This window comes from Suncus etruscus, chromosome 6, assembly GCF_024139225.1.
Source record: "Suncus etruscus isolate mSunEtr1 chromosome 6, mSunEtr1.pri.cur, whole genome shotgun sequence".
Classification (NCBI taxonomy): Eukaryota; Metazoa; Chordata; class Mammalia; order Eulipotyphla; family Soricidae; genus Suncus; species Suncus etruscus.
In genome coordinates, this window is record NC_064853.1 from 44291007 (window position 1) to 44315154 (window position 24148).

General features: G+C 42.4%; 1 long non-coding RNA gene and 1 other non-coding gene across 2 annotated transcripts; both read right to left on the reverse strand.

Annotated features, from left to right (window-relative positions):
- Nucleotides 1-1060: 1060 nt before the first annotated feature.
- On the reverse strand, nucleotides 1061-7483 carry LOC126011444 (uncharacterized). Its single transcript, XR_007496756.1, has 2 exons — nucleotides 7292-7483; nucleotides 1061-1152 (listed from the first exon to the last, which is right to left on the reverse strand). It is a non-coding gene; the product is annotated as an uncharacterized LOC126011444 (long non-coding RNA).
- On the reverse strand, nucleotides 5410-5542 carry LOC126012579 (small nucleolar RNA SNORA51). The gene has a single exon (XR_007497033.1). It is a non-coding gene; the product is annotated as a small nucleolar RNA SNORA51 (small nucleolar RNA).
- Nucleotides 7484-24148: the final 16665 nt, after the last annotated feature.

A 24148-nucleotide genomic window follows, 5' to 3' on the forward strand; every position in this document is an offset into this window, starting at 1 on the left:
ATAGCATTATTTGGGGCTGGAGAGATAGCATGGAGGTAAGGCGTTTGCCTTTCATGCAGAAGGTCATTGGTTTGAATCCCAGCATCCCATATGGTCCCCTGAGCCTGCCAGGAGTGATTTATGAGCATAGAGCCAGGAGTAACCCCTGAGTGCTGCTGGCTGTGACCCAAAAAAATAGAAAAAAATAGCATTATTTGATTCTTTCAAGAGTCTCCAATTCTTGGTGGAGAGATTGAGGAAACTGACAGAAATGCTGCCCTTTTATTTCTTCTGCAAAGGAAAACCAACATATACTGTTTGTTCTAGCTTTCTTCAAAATGTGATTATTTCTCCCATGTAAATGTCAACTTTTTTACATTAGTTGTGCCATAGTTAAGAAATGTCTCCAGAGTTTCTGTATGCTAACCTTCAAGAAGCAGTTTGAAGCAGATGTTTCCCTGTGCTGTAATTGGGGCTGATTATAGCAGATTAGAATGATTTTGTATCTAACTGACCTCACTGACTGTTGCAAGTCAGCCCCTGATGAGGTTGACTGATGGAGGGATGGAGGATGAGGCCTTTCTCCTCCAGCTCGGACCACACGTCTATTACCCTGTTCAGCTGGTGGTTCTGAGGAGAATGCGGTGGGAAGAAAGTCAACAGGCAGTCAGGCTTCTGAAAAAAACAGCTCTTTATTCTGTGAAGAGGCCGAAGCCAAAAGGCCTAAGAATAGGCCTCAGGAAAAAAGCCCCTCACCTTCCACAGACCCTTGCTTTTATGCCCCAGAATCAGGTACCACCCAATGGTGGGATCAGATACCACTCAATGGTGGGAGCAGAATCAGGTACCACCCTAGGGTGGGAGCAGAATGCCAGGTCACACCCTAGGGTAGGGCACAATCACCGATCAGGGTAGGATCAGTAACTTAATAATCCCATAAAAATGTTTACATACACAACAACTGACAACTTCACTCTTAATAAAAGATGGATCGTGAAAAGATCATCCCAAGCAGCAGAGAATAAAACCTGAACTGATGGTTCTTTAGAATACACAGTTCTTTAAAGGTTGAGGTTCACTCTTCAAAAGTTGTTTCTTCTGTGTGTGCAGCTTTGTGAAAAGCCAACGTTTTGTCTGGGGAAGTCTTCACTCTTCCTCATTCTGCTGCCTTTTCTGCCAATAAGATGAGATGAGAAAAAAAATAATTATATATATTTTTGGTTTCCAAACCATCACACAAGCAAAAAAACTCTCCGAGTTGTCACAAAAAAATGAAGTCAACAAACTCAAGTTCAGGCTGCTTGTCATTGCTCTATCATGCCTATTTTGAGCCTATTTATTTATGTATTTATTTTTTGGTTTTGCAACCACATCCAAAGATCACACCTGGTGGTGCTTAGGGGACCACATGCAGAGCTGGAGATAGAACCAAGGCTGGCCATTTGCAAGACAATCACTTAAACTTTGCCCCATATCTCAGGCCCTGAGTTTACTATATAAACATGAGAATGTATAAGACCACAGGTGTTGGAGGAACAAACCACATAAATGGTTAAGAATTGAAATTAGAAGGAGAGACATAGCAATTAAGGCACTTGTCTTGCTTTCAGCTAACCTGGGTTCATCTGCTAGTATCATATATAGTCTGCTGAGAAGGGCCAGGAGTAATCCTTGAATGCAGTGAGCCCTGAGCACCTTCAAACGTGACACCCAACCTCTTCCCCCATAATTAAAATGTTGATATCAGAATGATAGCTCATAGCAGGGATGCAATGACTTTACACCCACAGGAATCCAAGAGCCAGGAAAAGCCCTGACTGAGGATAGGCATGTGTAGGTAAAACAAACAAAAAAAAATTTTTTTAATAAAAAAATTTAAAGGAGAAAAAAAAATCCCATATTTTATCAGTGCCCACATATATCAGGGTCTATTGTATGGTTGTGATTTCACTAAATAAATTTTCACATTGAATGCATAATTTATTAATTTCTTTGTGTTTTTTTTTTTCTTTCAGGGAGGGAGACCTACACTATGTGGTGCTCAGGGACAATTCCTGGCTCTATGTTCAAGAATGACCCTTGACGGTGCTCAAGGGGCCATTTGCAATGTTGAGGATCAAATCAAGGTCAGGTGAATAGACAACATGAAAGGCAAGTGCCTGCTTTTTCTCTTGTAATATCTCTTTGGTCCTACAGAGTAGGATTAAAAGATAAATAATTAGAAGATACCCTTATGAAACAGCATATATATTGTGTTTAAATATGTAGTAAGTAAATCATTAAAATTCAAAAGTAATGGCAGCAGTTGCCTAGATATTTTCAAGGAAGACTATTTTATCATCAAATTTCTGTCACATGAACATAACAAAGAACAAATCAATTTTAGTCAGTTTCACTATTTTATTTTTTAAAAAATTGGGGGCTAGAAGTGCTGGAGAGATAGTGCAGTGGGTAAGATGTTTGCTCTACGCATGTCTGGTTAGGTTCAATCCCTGGCATCCCATATGGTCCCCAGAGCACTACTGGGAATAATTTTTGAGTGCAGAGCCACAAGTGATCCCTGAGCATTGCTGCATGTAATGCCCCCCACAAAAAAAAATTGAGGATGGAGAGAGTACAGTGTGTAGGACACTTGCCTTATACACGGCTAACTCAGGCTTGATCTTTGATACCCCTATGGTCTCCTGGGCCCACCAGGTATAACCTTGTGCAAAGAGCCAAGAGTAAGCCCTGAGCATTGCCAGATGTGGTCCAAAGATTTGGGGGCGGGGCAGAGAGGGAATCACTCCTGGCTCTGCACTCAGGAATTACTCCTGGTGGGCTCATGGGATGCCAGGAATCAAACACAAGTAGTCAGTTTGCAAGGCAAGCTTCCTACCCACTGTACTATTGCTATGCCCTGCACCAAATTATTTTTAAACTCTTTAAAACTCCTTAAAACTCTTTTAAGGTCACACCCAGTGGGTTTGGGCTCTACTACCCTATATGATGTGAGGGGAGTGGATCCATAAAGTGCCAGGGATCAAACCCACAGCTCCAGCAGAGCTCCAATCCTTTGAGCTTTTGGGTTTTTTTTTTTTGGGGGGGGGGGGCACCCGGCGATTCTCAGGGATTTCTCCTGATTATTCCCCTAGGGCAGTGGTCGGCAACCTGCGGCTCACGAGCCACTTGTGGCTCTTTATACTTTTAATTTGGCTCTTCTGTAAGCTGGGCGGCCGCTCCAGGAGTCAGGACTCTGCTCCTAGCCTCTGTCAGTGCGCGCCCTGTGTGCAGCCCCAGCAGCCGGCTCCAAGAGTGTAAGATGATGCCCACTATCAACCCTAAACAAAGGTGTTCCCCCAACATCACCCTTTCTTAACCTCTTCCTTTGATATGTAAAAGTCCACTGAATATGTACTTTTGTCTCTCTCTCTTGACCTGAAGCCTCTTGGTATTGGGAATTGGTTTTAATAAAGAAAGAGGTGTTCTAGCTTTTTTGGGCTCGAGGCAGAGAGTACAAGGTAAAAGATCATCCTTTCCTGGCTAGCTTGGTTTATTATTTCTTTCCTGCTACCCTGCTTCTTCAGACCAGGTTGGGTGGGGTTTAGAAATACAGTGCCTGGAGTGATCTTAAAACACATATTTTATTTTGCACAAGAGTGGGCATCTTCCATGAAGGGATTTTCAACCCAGAGTTTTCTTTTCCGTGGATTCTCATGTTCAGAGTACTCATGATTAAAGTTGTGAGCTAATGCCCTTAAATGCTGTTTTTCATATTGATTATGACTTTCTGCATAATATAAGTGGCAATAAGAAAATTTTTGCAAGAGTGGAAACATTTCAGACACAACTATCCTAGAATCAGATTCTTTTTTGAACACATCCGTCTTATGTCTCACTGTAAAAACTACTTGTGAAACTCCCCTGCAGAGAAATATTAAATTCAGAGAGAAAATGAATAATGTCTGCCAAATACACAAGCTTAGCTACCCATTCCTTGTCCAACTGGGGCTGTACAAAGTCAGAGTTCTGCTCTCACAGAAACTGCACTACTTCTCCCCTCTTGCCAACAAAGGTGAGAGAACACCCTTCCCCTGAACAGCCACTTCACTTCTTCATGGAGAAGATGCTAGTGGGCATCCATACTCTCACCCAGGGTGGTGAATAGCCTGCATTTGATCATAATTGTGAATTTCAAAAATTATCTTTACTGTGTCATCTGTCACAGAAATTAGTTCAGCAGGGAGTTTTTTTTAATCCAGTCTATCATACAATGAGTGGATACAATGTACAGTGTGCAACTTCTGTTTCTTGTGACTACACAAAAACACTGAGCCATGCACAGTGCATCATCTGTACATACATCAACACATCATATTATTATTCTGAGTGAAATGAGTCAGAAGGAGAAGTGTAAACACAGAATAATCATTTGCGGCAGATAAGAATAGTAAATGGCAATATGGTAATAATATGTAGAGAAAATAGGGATGAGGGACAGGAGGACTAGTCCATGATAGGAAGCTTGCCATAAAAAGTGGTGAGTTCAGTTAGAATAGAGAAAGGTACATTATGACATTGATAGTTGGAACATATCACTCTGGACAAGAACTGAATGCTGAAAATGGATAAGTGACATGCATGGTACCCTTTAATTAACAATATTGCAAACTATGGTGTCATAAAGAAAATTTTGCAAACCTCAGTGCCATAAAGAAAAAGAGAGATAGAGAGAAAAAAGCAAAATGCCTGCCCCTGAAATAGGCAGAGGAGGGTGAAGGGGAAGGAAACAAGGGACATTGGTGGTGGGGAAAGTGCACTGGTGAAGGGTGGTGTACATTCTATGATTGAAACTCAAGTATGAATAATTTTGTAACAAATATGCTTAAATAAAAAATTATTTTTAAATGTTTCAGGCAGTCTATCATAATTCCTTTATGATATATCACATGCCTTTAACAAAGTGCTGTTTTTGTTTTTGTGTGTATTTTAATTTGGTTTCTTGTAGCACACACTAAAGTGTCAATAGATTTTTTTCCTTTCAGTGAAATCACTACTTTTCTCAGGAACACTGTCCTTGGGTTTAAAGATTGTTAAAAGGTTTTTCTCTTTTACCTGTTTAATCTCCATATTGTAGGGTTTCAAATTTTTAGTACATTTTGGTTATCAAGAGGAAACGTTTTGAAACGTTTTGCTTACTTATTATCACAAATCAAAGAATTTTTCCTCAAGAAGGGTGTTCACTATCCAGAATTAACAAACGATCAGTGGATTCAAAAACTATTTCATGGTGGATGTTCCTTCACATCTAAATCAGCTTAATCATAAACTACAGGGGAAAGGAAAAACAAATTTTTTGATGTTAGAAGAAGTTATTTCATTTGAAAACAAATTATCTGTTTTTGCTCAAGATTTAGACAGAGAAACTTTGTTTTGTTTTGTTTTTTATTTTTTTGTCCCCCAATTCACAATACAGACCAGGCAAAGGGCCTGTGTTGAGGTGTATATGGGGTGCATTTACTGCACCTCCTCTTTCTATACAGTCAATGTAAAGAACAAAGCCTGTGGTAAGAATTGGGAGGCCTTATCTTTTCTTTTTTTGATTTTTTAAATATATATATATATATATATATATATATATATATATATATATAATTCTTCACCAGTGCAACATTCCCATGACCAATATCCCAAGTATCCTTCTCCTAACATGAAGCTCACCACAGGGATCGTTTAGTGCAGTCACAGAAATAATTACACTGAGAACTATCATAACAAATTATGACTGAATGAGGGAAGTAGAAAGCCTGTCTAGAGTACAGGCCGGTGTGGGGTGGGGAAGAAGGACAGAGAAACTTTGATTCACCTTCCAAGCATGTGGAAACATTGCCAAGAAAATAATTCTGATATTGACATTACCTATTTTAAAACAGCACTTTTAAATATGAGGGAAGCTTTTTCAAGAGGTTTCAGGATTTCAGAAACAGCAAAGTGACATTGGCCTTTGTTAAAAAAAAAAAAGAAAGAAAACCTCTGGATGCCACTGTGACGGAATTAATTTTTCTCTCTTTAATATCAACATTGGCAACTTTGAAATGCAATTTCTGGATTTAAAAAACAAAGAACTGTGGAGCTCAAAATTTGAACGTCTTTGTGCTAATTTAGAAAGATTGGAGAAACACAAATGTGAATTTAGTTCACAGCACAAGTGGTCTGCTTTGACAGACCTGAAGAAGGAAGACATATTGATTTTTAACACCTGGAATAGTATTCCTGACTCATATAATCAACTAAAAAAGCTAGCATTTGCTGTTCTTTCCTTGTTCGGGTCTACATATTTATAAGAACAATAATTTTCAAGCATGAATCTTATCAAGAGTAAATTGAAAAATCGTCTCATCAATGAGAACCTGGAATCGTGTCTAAAATTAAAAACAACAACATACAAGCCTGACTTACTCAAACTATCCAAGGAAATGCAAGGCCAAAGTTCACATTAGTGTTTGTGACTTTGTCAGTCATTGTCAGGAGGTAATTTTCTCTACATTGTAGGAAAATTTTATGGAATTTAACGTTATCGATAAAGAATATTGTTATAAAGTTTTTGGTTTATTAGTTGTGTTATTTGTATCCTCCCGACCTATGTGGATACTTGCATGCAGAATATTCTCAATAAAAACTTATTGAAACAGTGTACCATCCTATGTATTTTCGTTTTTAAAAATGTGGCTCTTGGGGCCGGAGAGATAGCATGGACGTAAGGCATTTGCCTCTCATGCAGAAGGTCGGTGGTTCGAATTCCGGCATTCCATATGGTCCCCTGAGCCTGCCAGGAGTGATTTCTGAGCATAGAGCCAGGAGTAACCCCTGAGCGCTGCCAAAAACAAAACAAAACAAAACCAAAAACCAAAATAAAATGTGACTCTCAAAATAAATTTCAATCGTGGTTTTGGCGAGATTTGGCTCAGTTGAAAAAAAAAAGGTTGCCAACCACTGCCCTCGGGGCAATTCCTGGAGTCCATATGGGATGCTGGAGATTGAAACCAGGTCAGTCACATGTAAGGCAAACACCCTACCCACTGTGCTATCACTTTGGTGCTGACCCCAACTCTATTTTTAAATTCAGCCAATCTGATGGTGCAAGGATAACATTCTGCTCTGATCCTGCAATGCCAGGGACTACCTGGGTGCATCGAAGCACATTTGGTCACATTTAGCACTGCTTGGTAAACTATGAGATGCCTGGGAACCAACTGCAGTAATCAGTATGCAAGGCCTGCTCCCAAACTCCTGAAACTCTAAATTTGAAAATTCCTTGGGAAATACAATTCACCTCCTTATCATCTGTATCCAGAACAATCGAGTCCCCACAACCAGCCACACTCCGGGTCTGCCATGAATTCAGTACATACAGCAGGAAACACATGGACACAGTATGCATTGCTCTGCAAGTGAGGTCCACCACAGCCCCTTGCTGAGTCTTTGTGGTTCTACCCCCACAGACATGTGACTTCAGTGCTGGGCCTGTTTTACAGTGTGAAGGAGGAGCTCAGATGAAGTTTCTCCCCTGTCCCTGTCCCATAGATCACTCCAGTTTTCCTTCCATTGCTCAGAAGAGTCACATGGTCTCACCTGGATAGCAGGCCAGTGGGCACAGGAAGAGAAAAATTATATGATAAGGATGCAGTCAGTCTCTGATGTGGACCCCAGTTACCACAGGGGCTGAGTTGGGGTATCCTATAAAACTTAGCACATGACACCTGAGATAGTCAGGGTTGAGGCGTTGCCTTGCATATAGCTGCAGTTTGATACCCTGCACCATGGGATCTTCAGAGTCTAACAGGAGTACCCACTAAACACAGAGACAGGTGTAGCCCCAGATAGCTGTTAAATATGGCCCAGCACTTCTCCCTGCAAAAAATAGAAAGGATTAAGCACAGTGTCCTCAGAAGCACTTGGTAAATGTCAACTGTCATTATTGTGGGAGCTGAGGGGAGTGAGAGGAAGAGAAGGTACCCTTCTCTTTTTAGGTGGTAATATGTTGATGCCATCTTTTCTTTCCCCTTTGTCCTCTTTTTGTGTTGGTCACTGCTGCTGTGATATCCAGTAGTCAATCCCTGAAATTCAGCCCTTATACTCGTGATGGTACAAGAAATCAGTTGAGATTACACTCAACAATGTGGGTTATTGTCAGGAATGGAACAAGGGCCTGGCCCTCACACATGCAAGGAGGTATTTACCTTAGAGATCTGTTAGCCAGTCTGCAGCTATGGTCCTACTGAGCATAAACCAGAGATGTTGCCTATAGTGTGAGGAGCTGGGGCCAGGGCAGAGGCAGCAGAAGTCTTATCACTGCCAAGTGCCTTCTGCACTCAGACCCATCCACTTGCTGCCCTGGTCAGGTTGTGACAAACCGCATCAGTGGTCCTAGAATTGTCACTATGGGGATCAAGCGTATGCCAGATGCTCTCCCAAGGTCCTAACAGCCATGGGACATTTTTTGTTTGTTTTGTTTTGTTTGGGGCCTCACCTGTGGTGCTCAGAGCTTATTCTTGGCTCTATGATCAGAAATTACTCCTGGAGATGCCAGGGATCAAACCTAGGTCAACTGCTTGCAAGGTAAGCGCCCTACCTGCTATATCCACCATGGGAAATTTTCACATTCAAACTGCAACCTGGCAGAGGTGGGGGTAGGGTACAAAACTGGTTATTTTAGGGAACTGGGACCAATCTTTTTGTTTGTTTGTTTGTTTGTTTGTTTGTTTTGGGGCCACACCAAAGGCACTTGGGTTACTTCTGGTTCTTCACTCAGAAATTGCTCTAGTGCAGTGAACCATACGGTATGCTGGAATCAAACCCAAGTCGGTGCCAGTTTAGCTATATGCAAGGCAAATACCCTACTCACTGTGCTATCACTCAGCCCTCCTCTTTTTCCTTTGGATGGGACCAATCTTTAAAAAAAAAAACAACACACAGAGTAGACTAAACTAGAAGACTAGACTAAATTTTAACAGAAAAAAATCAGCTTCTATCACACAAAGAAAGGGAAAATATTGTTTTTTAGACTTTTGTTTTCTGTTCTGTAAGTCCTAGGTCATGACATAAAACATCTTTCTTTCAGTGGGTCACTGTCAGTAACTTTTCCCAACAATGCTACAAAGGTGTTAATTTTAGTTATGTCCTGTAGAGGGTGAGGTGGGGGTAGAAGCAATGATAAGTGTCCCCACTCCAATGACTACTGCAAAGTGAGGCAGTATTTCTGCCCCTGAAGCCTGAATCCTGAACCCCATGTTGGGCCCTAGGACCTTCCAAGAAATCACCAACTCCACTTTGGGATTTCTCCTGTTGGATTCTAGGCAGTGCACACCCTAGATCCTAGCCCATGGAGTATAGAGGGTAGCATGTGGGCAGGGGGTTGGCAGTGGAGAAAGGAGTTATTGAACCATGCTAAATGAGGGGTCCCATCTGGTCCCATCTGGAGCATCTGGAGGCTTACACAGACTGCACAGGACACAGAATTCTGCCAGGCTTGGGACTCCTCCCAGGAAAGAAGACTTTGAATGGGGAGCAGTGAGATGATTCCTCTTGGCGGGAGGGGAAAGTAAGAGAAGAAGCAGAGAAAAGCAGGGACAGCTGCTGCTACAGTGTAGAGATGGTACAAAGCCCAGTAAAGAGTGACCTCAAAAACAATAATAAAGAGTGATCCCCCAGCCAGAAGCAGAGGCCAGCGGCCGGGGGAAGCAGATATTGGGGGTTTGAAGCTGACTGTGGCAATGGGTTGGGTATGTGGAGCAGTCAGAGTCCTGGGAGGTTGTGCAAGAACCAAGCCGGAAACTCCCCTGTGCCCTCAAGCACAGACAGGCATTTCCTGTGCCTCAAACTTGAAGACTCCCCAGCTTGGTGCCTCCACCACAGGTGGCTCAGCAAGGAAAACAAAGTCAAGTCTCTCGAACCAAACCCAAGCACTCGTGGAGAGGGAGGCGGGTGTCCAGCCTAGGCCAAGGCCTCCTTCGTTCCCAGGCTGCACAGCAGGCCCCACGCAGAGCAGGAAGTCAGGAGTGGCTCCAGAGGGCAGGCAGCTGGGAGGCCTCTGGGAACTGTCCTTTGATCTCCCTGGCAGTGGAGGGGTCCCACATCCTGTCTCCCCAATGCCTGTTCCGGAAGGAACCTCAGAGGTTACAGAGCCCCAGAAGCTCAGGCTCTCATCAAGCTTGCCCAGTATGCCCATGGGCAAGTCTACTCCCACCTCAGGGCTCCTCCTGCTCCTCAGCTCTGTGGGAAGCAGAGGGAGGGCCTGTTTTTTCTGATTCTGTGGGGGGGGGGGGGGTCCATTTCCTGTAAAAGTTGATTTGGTTCAAAGGCCCCTAGAATGGTGTGTGTGTGTGTGTGTGTGTGTGTGTGTGTGTGTGTGTGTGTGTGTGTGTGTGTGTGTGTGTGTGTAGGGGGGGCCTAGACTGCACAGAATAAGGAGCAGATCTTTAAATCACAAAGACTACTTTATCCTTTGAGATTTTAAGTGGCCAGGAGCCAATTTCCTAACATCCTTTCTTCTCATGTGGCCCTTGGCAAAAAATTATGACATGGTGGGGGGCTTTGGGGGGGGGTTAAGATATTTGAGCTCCTGCTATATGCCGGGCTGTGTGCCAGGCTTGTCTTTCATAAGCATAACAATCTTTCACGGTAAGGATTGCTTTCCTCCCTGTACAGAGGAGGAAATGGAGGCATAGGTAGGGGAAATAACTTGCTTGAGATCACAGAACCAGGATTTGAGCCCATTGTGTCTGATTCTAGGGCCTGAACAGTGTAAAACTTCAGACCATATTGGTGCCCAGAGGGCTATGTTTTGGGTACTCTACTAGGGTTCTTCAGAACCAACTTAGAGGGATAGATATAGAGTAAACAGATAATTTCTTGCTCAGGGGACCATCAGAGCCAGGAATCAAATGTAGGGTCTTACAGATGCTCAGCATGTGCTGGACTACTTACGCCACTTCCACAGCCCAATTAGTTATCTATCCATGATCACTAGATATCCAGGAAAGCTAGGGTCTAGTTCAAGTTAGAGCCTAAAGATCTGAAGTCTTTCTGAACAATAAGTTCAGTCCCAGTCTGAGTGCAGGAGATGAGGTACGAGTTCAAGCACACAGGCAGAGAACAAACTTTAACTTGTCTTTCCTCTGCCTTTTTGTTCTCTCCAAGTCTCCACAGCTTGGATGGTGCCACCCACAGTGGGGAAACCATAGATTCAGTCCGCTAGATCAAATGCTAATCTCTTCTGGAAACACCCTCACAGACACACCCAGAAATAACAGTTGAATTAATTATCTGGGCATCCCACGGCCCAATCAAGTTAAAACAAATTAATTATCACAAGTATTCCATTAATTCATTCAACAAGCACTAGCTAAATATCTGCAAGCTGCCAAGTTCTTTAAATAATAAAATTGAGAGGTCATAAAATTGAGAACTCACTGTGTGCCAGACACTAGTCTAAGTATTTTGCATGAATGAACTCAGTTAATCCTCATTGAGAACCATGCCAGGTAGAATCTACTAATTGTCTCTATCTTATGGGGAGTGAAACTAAGGCACAGAGAGATGAAAAATGTAAGCTATCATTCCATAGCAAAAAAATGATGGTGCCAAAGTTTGTGTTGTGGGGCTAGAGTTCATGTGTGTAACCATTACACATCTACCTTGTTAAATCTCCAGACATTAAATTTTATGACTCTAGGTAGTAATAAAAAATAAAGTGGGAGAGACAATGAGCTATGGAATCACAGGGCCTTGTGAACATGTTGAGGAAGAGCAGGACAAAGCCAGCCTGGGTGACCAGGAAAAGCTTTTGAGAGGCTGTTGACAGCAAACCCAATGCCTAAAGGGTGAACATACTTGGGCAGGTGAAGAGGAAATGTGCTCGCCCAAGTAGAGCAGACCATGTGCCAAGGGCAAAGTAAGGGAAGTGAGAGCATGACTTGAAGTGAGGTGGGTAATGCAGAATGGTAAGACTTGGAGCTGAAGAGGAAAAAGGGGCCAAGGCTCCAAAGGGGGAAGGCCAGGGTGAAAAGTGTGGGAGTTTTTTGGTTTTGTTTTGTGGACATGAAGGAGCTTGGCTGTGTGGCCTTGAACAAGTGTGGCCTTGAACCCGGCTGCACTTCAGCTTTGTTAAGAAGAAGAATTAAGACAATAACTTTGTATTTGGAAGATCATAAATGCTCTTTCCAGCCTCCCCCTACTCCTAAATGAAAAACCAAAAATATGGATGCAGTTGAAATATAAACAAATGCCACGGAGTCAGAGGCTCCACATGTGCCAGCAAAAGGCTATTGAGTAGCAAGGAGCAGACACTTCTACTAAATATGGTTTAAGCTTCAAGAAGGTCATTTTTAGGGTCACTCCAGTGGTAGTGGGGGCTTACTCTTGACTCTACACTCAAGGATTACTCTTGGTAGTTCTGGGAGACCTTATGAAGTGCTAAAGATAGAACATGGGTCAACCACATACAAGGCAAGTTCTCTACTTGCTGTACAATTACTTTACACCCAAGAAAACATTTTCTAATACAAAGGACAGGATTCCATTGTTTGTAAATAAAGTTCTTTAATGATTCCTTCAAAGACCTTTTCCCCATTGTTTGCAAGATCTTGCCTCATAATTACAAGATAAATACATGAGTGCCTTCCATGTCCACAGCCAATGATGGAGGCATTTCCTCTTATGCATCTTTAAAAAGTGAAAACTCACCAGAGAGATAGCATGGAGGTAAGGCATTTGCCTTGCTTGCAGAAGGCCGGTGGTTCGAATCCCAGCATCCCATGTGGTCCCCCCGAGCCTGCCAGGAGCGATTTCTGAGCTTAGAGCTAGGAGTAACCCCTGAGCGCTGCGGGGTGTGACCTAAAACCAAAACCAAAAATAAAAACAAAAAAGTGAAAACCAGGGGCTGGAGGGGTGGTGCAAGCAGTAGGGTGTTTGTTTGTATGAGGCTAACTTGGATCAATCCTCCCAAGCTAGGAGAGATTTCTGAGCATATAGTTAGGAGTAACCCCTGAGCGTCACTGGGTGTGGCCCAAAACAAACAAACAAACAAACAAAAAAAGTGAAAACTATAGGGTGATGCTTCCCCACCACACTTCTTCCTAATTGCCATTTGGGATCAGATCACATACCTTCCACTGAAATGAACCAGTACTAGTGAAGAAAATATATTCACCAAGGTCAGTAAAGGCCAATCATGATTTGTGTTCCCCAGACCAAGAAGGGACTTGTCCCCTGAATGCTTAAGGGACAGAACCCAAATAAATTAGACCTTCTAGCATCAGAGATGGATTTTTTTTTTTTTGGTTTTTCGGGCCACACCAGTTTGATGCTCAGGGATTACTCCTGGCTAAGTGCTCAGAAATTGCCCCTGGCTTGGGGGGACCATATGGGATGCGAGGGGGGGGTTGTCAAACCACCGTCCTTCCTTGGCTAGCGCTTGCAAGGCATGTACACCTTACTCTAGTGCCACCTCGCTGGCCCCCAGAGATGGATTTTATCAGACTATATTACCTGGGGCTCTGAGGACTGATTGCTCAAGCTCTGGACAATCCACTGGTTTGTATTTGCGTTTTCTGGTGCCTTGGGTACTGATATCACTCTGACTCAAGTCAAGAGGAATTGCCCTGAGCCTGGGAAACTGCCTAAGCAGGCCCTGAGGGATCTGGAGTGTGTCCCTGGCACTCCTCCTTAGTCCTGACCAGTGGCTCTCCATATCTACTGGGCCCTACTAGCAGTGCTCAGGGCGTTTAGGGGCTTTTCCTGGTAACACTCAGCTGTGCTTTGAGAACTTGACTATTAGGGATTCACGCCCAGTACTGGGGGAGGGATTCACCAATGCTACACCCAGAAGTACTTAGAGGAGTAGTGCTGGGACTGGAAAGCAGAATCTGTGCATATAAACCCAACATTTCAATTCTTTGAGTTGTTCTCTTTCCCACCTCCCACCCCCACCCACCTGGTGTCATTTTAGGCCATGTTTAACCACCTTCTGGTTGTGTGACTTTGTCTAGTCAACTTGCTTGACATTGATGTTTTGCCCTTCATCAGGATGTGGCAATAATAACAGTAACTGGGATTGATAAAAAAAAAAAAAAAAGGAACAGATTCTGCAGCCCTCATGTTCAGGTAGTGCAGTGCCTATCAGTACAATGAGGTTTTTAAGAGTCTCATGCTCTACCGATTGAGCTAGCTGGGCGGCTACAATGAGGTTTTTAGTCAGACCAAGTGTGTTTGAAACCCAGCTCTGCTTCCTTAGCTCCTCTTTTTATGCCTGCTTCCCACTCTGCAGAATGGAAACAATAACAGACTTATAAAGATTAAAGACAGGGTCAGGAATAGAACTCAAGTGGTAAAAAAAAAAAAGAGCATGTGAGTTCAATCCTGGTACCACATGGTCCTCCAACTTTTGACTCCCAGACTCATAGGTATTATTTCGATCAAAAAAAAAAAAAAAAGATGAAAAGAACGTATACATGAAGCTCTTGGCATAGGATCTATCACATAGTAAGCACAATAAATGATAGTGAACATTCTAATGTATAATAATTACTATATTATTATTATGCTGTTCTGAAATTATTAATAAATAAGTGCTGGGGACCGTGACTTAGAGGTAACATGGTTGTTCTATATTGTGCCTTGTGAGGCTCTGTATTTTATTTCAGCAAGGTCCTGGGTTTATATCTCCAGTGATACAAAAATAAACAAAACAACAACAATGTGAAGACTAGAGTGGAGTAAAAATATTCCTCTTAAAAATCTCAAAGTAGGGCCGGGTAGGTGGCGCTGGAGGTAAGGTCTCTGCCTTGCAAGCGCTAGCCAAGGAAGGACCTCGGTTCGATCCCCCGGCGTCCCATATGGTCCCCCCAAGCCAGGGGCGATTTCTGAGCACATAGCCAGGAGTAACCCCTGAGCATCAAACGGGTGTGGCCCAAAAACCAAAAAAAAAAAAAAATCTCAAAGTAGGGGCCGGAGAGATAGCATGGAGGTAAGGTGTTTGCCTTTCATGTAGGAGGTCATTGGTTCAAATCCCGGCGTCCCATATGGTCCCCCGTGCCTGCCAGGAGCAATTTCTGAGCCTGGAGCCAGGAATAACCCCTGAGCACTGCCGGGTGTGACCCAAAAACCAAAAAAAAAAAAAAAAAAAAAAACACAAAGTAACCATGATAGGATGTTTGTCACAAAGAGCAGTGAGGAGTAGAGAAGAGAAGTACACTGAGAGATGGAACTGATCACTTTGGACAAGAACTGGGTCCTGAAAGGGGATAAAGTGGCATACATGACACACCTTTGTTGACAATAGTGCGAACCACAGTGTCAAAAAAGAATAAAGAGAAGGGGTTGGAAGAAAAAGGAAGGAGGAAGGGAGAGCAGGAGGGAGGGAGGGAGAAAGTAAAATGCCTGCTCCAGAGGCAGGTGGGGAAAGGTGGGTGAGAGGAAAACTGAGGACATTGTGGTGGTAAAAAATGTGTTGTACTGCAAATCAAAGTGTCTGGGGACGGGGTGGGGGGCGGGGGGGGGAGTAAGAGAGAGAAAAAAATGTATGCCCCAGAGACAGGAAGGGAAGAGGGCATTAGGAAGGGTGGAAGGGTGAGAGGGAAACTGAGGGCATTGGTGGTAGAAATGTGTACTGGTGAAAGTTGTTGTATGAATGTATGACTGTAACTCAATCATGAACTATTTTATCTGTATAAAACAGACAAACAAACCAGGGGCCAGAGGGATAACACAGTGGTAGGGCAGTAGGGCGTTTGCCTTGTACACTGATGAGCCTGGACAGACCTGGGTTTGGTCCCCTGAGCCTGCCAGAAGTAACCCCTGAACGCTGCGGCTCGGTGTGACCCAACCCCCCCAAAGACAAAACCAACCCCCCCAAAAAAAAGAAAAACAAAGCAAAACCACAACTGTATTATAAACAACCTTGTAACCAGTGTTTAAATTTAAAAATATTTAAAAAAAGAAATTGCAAAGTTAGGCTTCCTTGTTGATAACAATGGTACTTGTTTTAATAGGTGTACAGCGTTGTACTTTAAATATCCCTGAGCATCTCTGGGCTTGATTTTCCTCAGCGTCCTGGCCCTCCTATTTCTGTAATCAGTAACACACCTTGAGAAGCAACCGTTGTTAGGATAAACAAAGGCAGTTCTGGACTGCAGCGCAGCTTACTGTCTGCTTGAGGCTTGCACTGGGTGGAACCAATCTCAAGCCGCAGGATGCAAATTGCATTCCCTAATTGATCCATCAAGCAAAAGCCAGGTTCAGTTTTATGAAGATCCGGAGAGCCAGCTGTGCTGTGGCACGTGTGCCGGCACAAATAGACACTGGGTGCATCAGCCGAGGAGGCTTCCCTGAAGACCAGTAATTGTTCTTAGAGACCTCCCAGAGGGTGGAGCCACGAAGTCCTGGAACCCTAAACTGAGCATTAAGCTGCCAAGCCAAACCTTTCCTGTGTAAAGCCACTGACACCTTTTTAGATTGTTCTGTTAAGGTATAACCACACCTCATTCATGAGCTGGATTGAGAGGATTACATGAGGTTAATATTTGTTTGGAACAGAGCCTTAGAGTCAAGTGTTTAGGATCAACAGTTAGAACAATAAAAATAGCTGTCACCTATTGCTTTTACTAGGTTCACTTTCCAGATCTATTTGTGCCAGTGAGGTAAGTGTTCATATCATCTCTATTTTACAGGAAAGGAAACAGAGGCCTAGAAAGGTTAAATACCATGCATGAGGTATATGGCAAAAAGAATATAAACTGTCATGATTACCATGTCTTCAACTAGAGCATTTGTCTAAAGAGTGAGTAAAAACACCAGCATAGGTTTAAAAAACAAAACAAAACATAGTTGGGGTCAGTAAGGCGTCTGTCTTGCAAGCACTAACCTAGGATAGACCGTGGTTCGATTCCCCAGCATTCCATATGGTCCCCCAAGCCAGGAGCGATTTCTGAGCACATAACCAGGAGTACCCCTGAGAGTCACCGGATGTGGCCTAAAAAGCAAAACAAACAAACAAACAAACAAAAACTAACCCAAAAAACATAATAATTTGTGCCCAGGGGGGGGAAAAAAAGAGAACTACTCTCTAGAAACACGTATAAACATAAATAGTGCTTAACTCTAAATATTAGACACATGAAGGGGGCTCCCCCTTCTTTTCATTGATCTGTCTTCTAAGCTTTCCATTAACAACGTCTACTACTTCTCTATTAGGGGAAACGGTCAAATTTAATGCTTTCAGTGACTGTCGGAGGGCCTACTTGAGTGGGATGCTGAGGGAGGGAACCTGGTTCATGGACAATTGCAGAAGCTGAGAGCCCAGGGTAGAGCTCAGCAGGGCTTTCGTGGAGGTATGAAAAAGAGAAGTGAATGTGGTTGCCTTGGACATATAGACCAGGGGTCCATTCCTTCATTCCACAGAATCTACTAAGCTATGTTCCAGAAGCTATTCTAGAAACCTGGGGTGCCCAAGACATATACATGCAATCTCCTAAATTCACGGAGCTTCCATTCAAAATAACAAGTAAACAAGTTTTAGTATGAATTAGGTGGCAGGGTTACTAGTACAGGGTGCAGTGGAGCTGCTAAGAAAAGCTTCCCTCTGAGTATTGGGGCAGAGATGAAAGGAAATACCTGGAGGTATCCTGTGTATGTCTTCACGAAAACCATTTCTTGCCCAGGGAACAGTAAATTGCAAAGGCTTTGTGACAAGAGATTTTAGGTCTAGTGGAAGAGCAGGGTAGTCAGATAGCTGGAGAGAAGGAAGGGAAATGTCAAGGAGAGACAATTAGAGAGATGAAAGGTTAGTCAGTCACTAAACACTAAGCTCTTTTTTATTTATTTTTTTGTGTGTGTGTGGTTTTTGGGTCACACCCGGCAGTGCTCAGGGGTTACTCCTGGCTCCATGCTCAGAAATCATTCCTGGCAGGCTCGGGGGACCATATGGGATGCCAGGATTCGAACTGATGACCTTCTGCATGAAAGGCAAACGCCTTACCTCCATGCTATCTCTCCGGCCCCTTAAAATTTTTTAAATTAATTAATTTTTTGCTTTTTGGGTCACACCTGGCAGCGCTCAAGGGCTACTTCTGGCTCTACACTCAGAAATCACCCCTGAAAAAAAAGTGAAAAAAAAAAAAAAAGAAAAAAAGAAATCACCCCTGGCAGGCACAGGGGACCATATGGGATGCTGGGATTCGAACCACTATCCTTCTTCATGCAAGGCAAATGCCTTACCTTCATGCTATCTCTCCGGTCCCAACACTGAGCTCTTATTCTGAATAACACGGAAGGCAGTGGAGATTTAAATAAAGAAGTCCCATGGTCAGTCTTCATTTCCAAGGATCATAAGGGAAACAGGCCAAGAGGGAAGAAGCTAGGAAGTCCTTGCAATAATCCAGCACATCTGGGGGCTTCAGGCACAGTCTGAGTAGGGCTGAATTTTTAATGTACTTTGAATGGAGGTAATAGCCAGAACAGTCTAAGGCAAGTCCAAAATCTGTGCAACTGGGAGAAAAGACAGAATATTTCCTGTGTGAGAAACTGCCTGATACCAGCCTGGGGTGAGTGGGTATATGGAATTATGAAATGTGTTGAAAATGACACCTCTCAGGTTCCATGTTCAGTTGTCAAGCAGAACATGCTGAAAACGAGTTCAGAGAGAGAGAGAGAGAGAGACAGACAGACAAACAGAGAGAGAGAGAGAGAGAGAGAGAGAGAGAGAGAGGGCTAGGGACTAGATATAAAAATGTGGAATTTGGGGGGTGGGCAGGCGGGGCAAAAAGAAAAAATATGTGGAATTCATCAGTGCATGGAGGTGATAGATCAGTCTCAAATGTGCTGAAGTCTGAGTTTGTGTATAAGAAGAGATGAATGGTTCCCGGGATTCTGGTCTGGGCTTCTGCAATATTGGTTTCTTTCTCAGGAGACAAAGAACAGAATAGGCAAAGCAAGTTGCGAAGGAAAAGTGATGTGTTTCTTTGTGGATACTTTGAGTTGCTGCAGGTGTCAAAGTAGGCAGAAAGGAGCCTAAACAGCTGTCTAACTCAAAGGTGTTGTTTTAGGGCTACTCAGGGGATATTCCTAGCTATGCTCAGGAGTGACCCTTGACAGTGCTGAGAATCAATGGAACATATATGGTGCTGGAGATTCAAACAGGCTTGATGCATGATGACTATCACCTTACTCTTAGACTATTTCTTCAGTCCCTGGCCCAGAGATCTTAAATTTAGGAACAAGGTCTGAGCAAGTGACAGACAAAGAGTTACTGAAGTCCCAGAAAAGATATGCAAGGGAAATGCAAGATCTACAGCCTTGGTTGAAAGCTGGGTGTGCCACCTTAAGGGCCCAAATAGGTGGCTCACTGTGACTTGATCTTATTGTGTGGCAGTTAGATTCTGAGAGAGAACCTGCCTAAAGTCAGTCTGGGTTCAGAGTCAAATGGAAACAGCTAAAGGGTCCTATTTCAACTTCCTGTAGTGCTACAGTCACTCAGATTCCAGGGGAGGGTCAAAGTCCTCATCTTTCCACTGGAAGGCTTTTCAAGTCACTCCAAGCTGATTGTTCTAATAAGAAATTCCTTGAGATGTGATTCACATAGTATATAATTCACTGATCTCAAGTGTTTACAGTTCAATAGTTTGTAGTATTTTCATAGAATTGTACAATCATAACTATAACCAATTTTAGAACATTTTCTTCACCACCAGAAAAACCCTTGTACCCTGTTATCATTAATTACTCCTATATTCTTCCCCTCTTACAGTCCTCAATAACAATCCACTTTTTGGCCCTATGAGTTACTTTTTTCTAGGCAGGCCTTCCTTCCTTTCTTCCCTCCCTCCCTCCCTCCTTCCTCCCTCCCTCCCTCCCTCCCTCCCTCCCTCCTTCCTTCCTTCCTTCCTTCCTTCCTTCCTTCCTTCCTTCCTTCCTTCCTTCCTTCCTTCCTTCCTTCCTTCCTTCCTTCCTTCCTTCCTTCTTTCCTTCCTTCCCTTTTCCTTCTTTCTTGCCATACTTCATTGTGCTCAGAACTTACTTCTTGCTCTTTTTGCTCAGACATCACTCCTGTTGGAGCTTGGGGACCATATGAGGACTGAACCTGGGTCAGCTCTATGCAAGATAAGTGCCTTATCCACTGTGATATTTCTCTGGCCCCACTTTTTAGATATGTCCTATTAATGTGATAGTGTTTCTAGGTTTATAGTCTTTGGTGGTTTTCTTTTATTTATTTATTTATTTATTTATTTGGTTTTTGGTCCACATCTGGTGGTACTCAGGGATTACTCCTGGCTCTACTCTCAGAAATCATTCTCAGCAGACTTTAGGAAACATATAGAATGTTGGGGATCAAACCTGGGTTGGTCACATGCAAGGCAAATGCCTTACCCGCTGTGCTATCGCTCTTGCCCCTGGTGATTTTCTTCTTCTTCTTCTTCTTCTTCTTCTTCTTCTTCTTCTTCTTCTTCTTCTTCTTCTTCTTCTTCTTCTTCTTCTTCTTCTTCTTCTTCTTCTTTCTTCTTTTTTTTCTCTTCTTTCTTCTTTCTTCTTCTTTCTTCTTCTTCTTCTTCTTCTTCTTCTTCTTCTTCTTCTTCTTCTTCTTCTTCTTCTTCTTCTTCTTCTTCTTCTTCTTCTTTCTTCTTTTTTGGTGATTTACTTCTTAGTCTTAGCTTAATGACTTTCCAGGTTCAACCATATTGCAAAACTGAGATCAGAAGTTTATCCTTTTAATGACCAAGCAACATTCCTCTGAATGGATATTTCATCTTTGTTGATGGACAGTTGGGTGCTTTTACCTTTTGACTTATGCATAATATTGTTATGAATGTTCATGTCTGAGTTCTGTGGCCAAGTTTTTTAACCACCTTTTATCTTCAGGTAGATCATCTAAGGATTGACTCCAAACAGGATCTGGACTTGCCTTAGCTCCCTTACTTTCAGCAAGTCACTCAACATCTTCGCGCTTCATTTACAGAAGAGGACGATAAAACATCCTCAGGCAGGTGAAAACTAGAGAGCTCAAAAAAATCTGAAATAACCTTTTGTTTATTTTTAATTTATGCCTTTCTAGAAAGAGGGGCACTGCAAAGGCCACCCCTAACAGCACCTGAACCTGATAGGTACAAAAGTCTGGCAATTCTAGGGCTACTAGGAGAGCAACCAGTGGTACTCAGGAGTTTATTTGGTCATGGGGATTGAGCTTGGAGTCTCAGACATGGCAGACATGTGCTCCCTAGCCCCATGAAAAGACTTGGAAGGGGGCGTGCTCAGGGGTTGGGTTACTCACAGCAGGGTGCAGAAATATTTCAGGCTCAAGGCTCAGGTTCACTCTTGAGTGTCTGGGTGCAATGCGATGCAGGTATTGAACCCCATGCTTTCTAAATGCAAAGCATGAGCTCCAATCTTTTGAGTCAACTCCCCAACCCGCAATATGAACTTTTTAAGTAAACCACAGAGATACTGCATTTGACATGCTCTTAAACTTAAAGTTCTGCCTTTCTTAGTAATGGAACCTTCATTATTAAGGTAAAAAGGTAATTTTTTAAGTTTATTAAGGCAAAAAAATAGCATGCTATGTATTAAATCACTGTCTCGTGGGGGCTGAACTAAGGGAGCTGAGTTTTTTAATTATACAAATTATGATTAAGCTAAACCAGTCACAATAATTCATCGTTCTTCCTGTAAATAATGAAATGGTCGCTTAACTCTGAAAAGCAGATGAGAAAGAAGGAACTATCCCTCTTCAACACAAAAGTTTTAGGTCTTTTTGTGAAACTACACAACAATCAGACCAGAGAATATGATAAGAAGTGAAAATGAAAAGCAAATCAATGTCAGCAGGAACTAACTCTGGTGAAGCTTTGCCTCTGTATGACTTTTCTATGGGATAATAAATAGTTTCTTCTTTAAGTCACTATTTCGGTTTTCTGCTAACTTCCAACTAAAAACATCATGCTTAAAAATGTATCCATTTCTACCTATCCAACTCTCATCAATCTACTTCCAGAGAGGACTGATTTTATTTAACAATAAAAGGTACATGGAAAAATCAGAAGTGAGGCAAATAAGTAAGAAAGGAGACTTCTGTCTCTGATATCACAACATTCTGAATATCCTTTTTGACCCCCTGATCAAAACTACTAGAGATATTTTGAATATACAAATATTTATTTTCATGAATCAGTTTCAGGTATCAGCACACTTTTAAATCAAGGGAGACCCCCCCCCAAGAAACCAATCATCAACAAAGCGTATAATATATCTTTTTTTTTTTTTTTTGGTTTTGGGGTCACACCCAGTGTGGTGCTCAAGGGCAAGGCTTATCCTGGCTCTCTCTGCTCCTGGCAGGCACTGGGGACCATTTGGGATGCCGGAATTTGAACCACTGTTGGTCTTGCAAAGTAGGGCTTGCAAAGTAAATGCCCTACTGCTGTGCTATCTCTCCGGCCCAATATATCATAATTTGACTATAAACAATAAAAAGTATTGAGTCATAAAGCTTAGGAGTAAGTGGTTGACAGTTTTAAATAGAATAGTTGAGTTTAGTTTTGAAATTATGACATTTGAAAAAAGACTTGAAAAGTATTGAAGACAATAGTCATATGACTAAGGGAAGAATAAATCAAATCAAGGGAAAGACCTGTGTGAGGCATAATGATGGGAGCAGTTCTGAAATGTATAATAAATAACAAACACAGTCTGGCCAGAATTAAGTGAATAAAAGGGAGAGTAGAACTTGAGGTTATAGGGCCAGTGAGATAGAATAGGGGAAACTGAACTTGCCTTGGATTCAGCTGACCCCTGTTTAATTCCCAGCACTACATATGATTGATCCCTCTAACACCATCAGGTGTGACCTCTGAGCACAGAACCAGGAGGAAACCTGGAGCATACCATACCGACTGTGCTCCAAAAGAAATAATAAATTGAGGTTATAGTATTGATAATTGAAGAATATAAAGTTCCAGATTAGAGTGCTTCCTTCCAGAAATTTGAGATTATCATATCTTCTTTTGTTTTCTGGATACCATAGTTTCTATGTATACAACTGTGTACATAGATCTACAGAAATGCAGATCTATTTCATAGTCTTGAAGATAATGTATTTTTCCCTTTCTGGCTTCTTTCAGAAGTTTCTCTTTGTCTCTGATTCTCAGAAGCTGTCTTATGTGTCTGGACTGGATTTTCTGTGCATACATTCTGCCTGGAATTCTTGGTGCTTCACATAGCTATGACTTAATGTCTTCCTTTGGGTTTAGAAACTCTAGCTACACCTTTTCAAGTTCTGTTCTATCTTATTCTTTTCACTTTGAGACTCTAATAACACATCATTTAGACTTTTTCACTGTGTCTCACATGCCAGTTACATTATTTTTGTATTTTTAACTTCTTTAATCTCTCCTTACTTTGGTCTAGATGTTTTCTATTGACCTAGTTCCAGTCCACCAATTCTCTATTTATTTATTTATTTTTCCCTTTTTGGGCCATCCCCGTGGTGCTCAGGGTTACTCCTGGTAGTGCATGGGATCCCACTAGGTGAAATGCTGGGGATCAAACCTGAGTCTATAGCATGCAAGACAAGCACCCTAACTACTGTACTATCACTCTGGACCCTCATCTACTAAATTCTTTTTTTTGTGGGGGCCACACCCGTTGACACTCAGGAATTACTCCTGGCTATGCATTCAGAAATTGCCCCTGGCTTGGGGACCATATGGGACGCCGGGGAGTCGAACTTTGGTCAGTCCTAGGTTAGCTGCATGCAAGGCAAACACCCTACCACTTGCACCACCTTTCTGGCCCGTCGACTAAATTCTTAATTTTACAAGTTTGTTTTTATTTATTTTCAAAGTTCCTGGTTCTTTGTTGAAATTTTACCTCTTTTCAATTAATTTGTTGATCAGATTAATTGTATTATTGAAAAGTCTCATAAAACAAAGATCTGAGATTCCCATGTGTCCTTTCTATCTGTTATAATTTTACCTTGTTTGGGGAAATAATTTTTTTTTGTTTTTTTTTGTGTTGTTTTGTTTTGTTTTTTGGGGGGGTCACACCCTGAAGTGCTCAGGGATTATTCCTGGCTCTGAGCTCAGACATTGCTCCTGGCAGGCTCAGGGGACCATATGAGATGCTGGGATTGGAACTGGGGTCTGTCCTG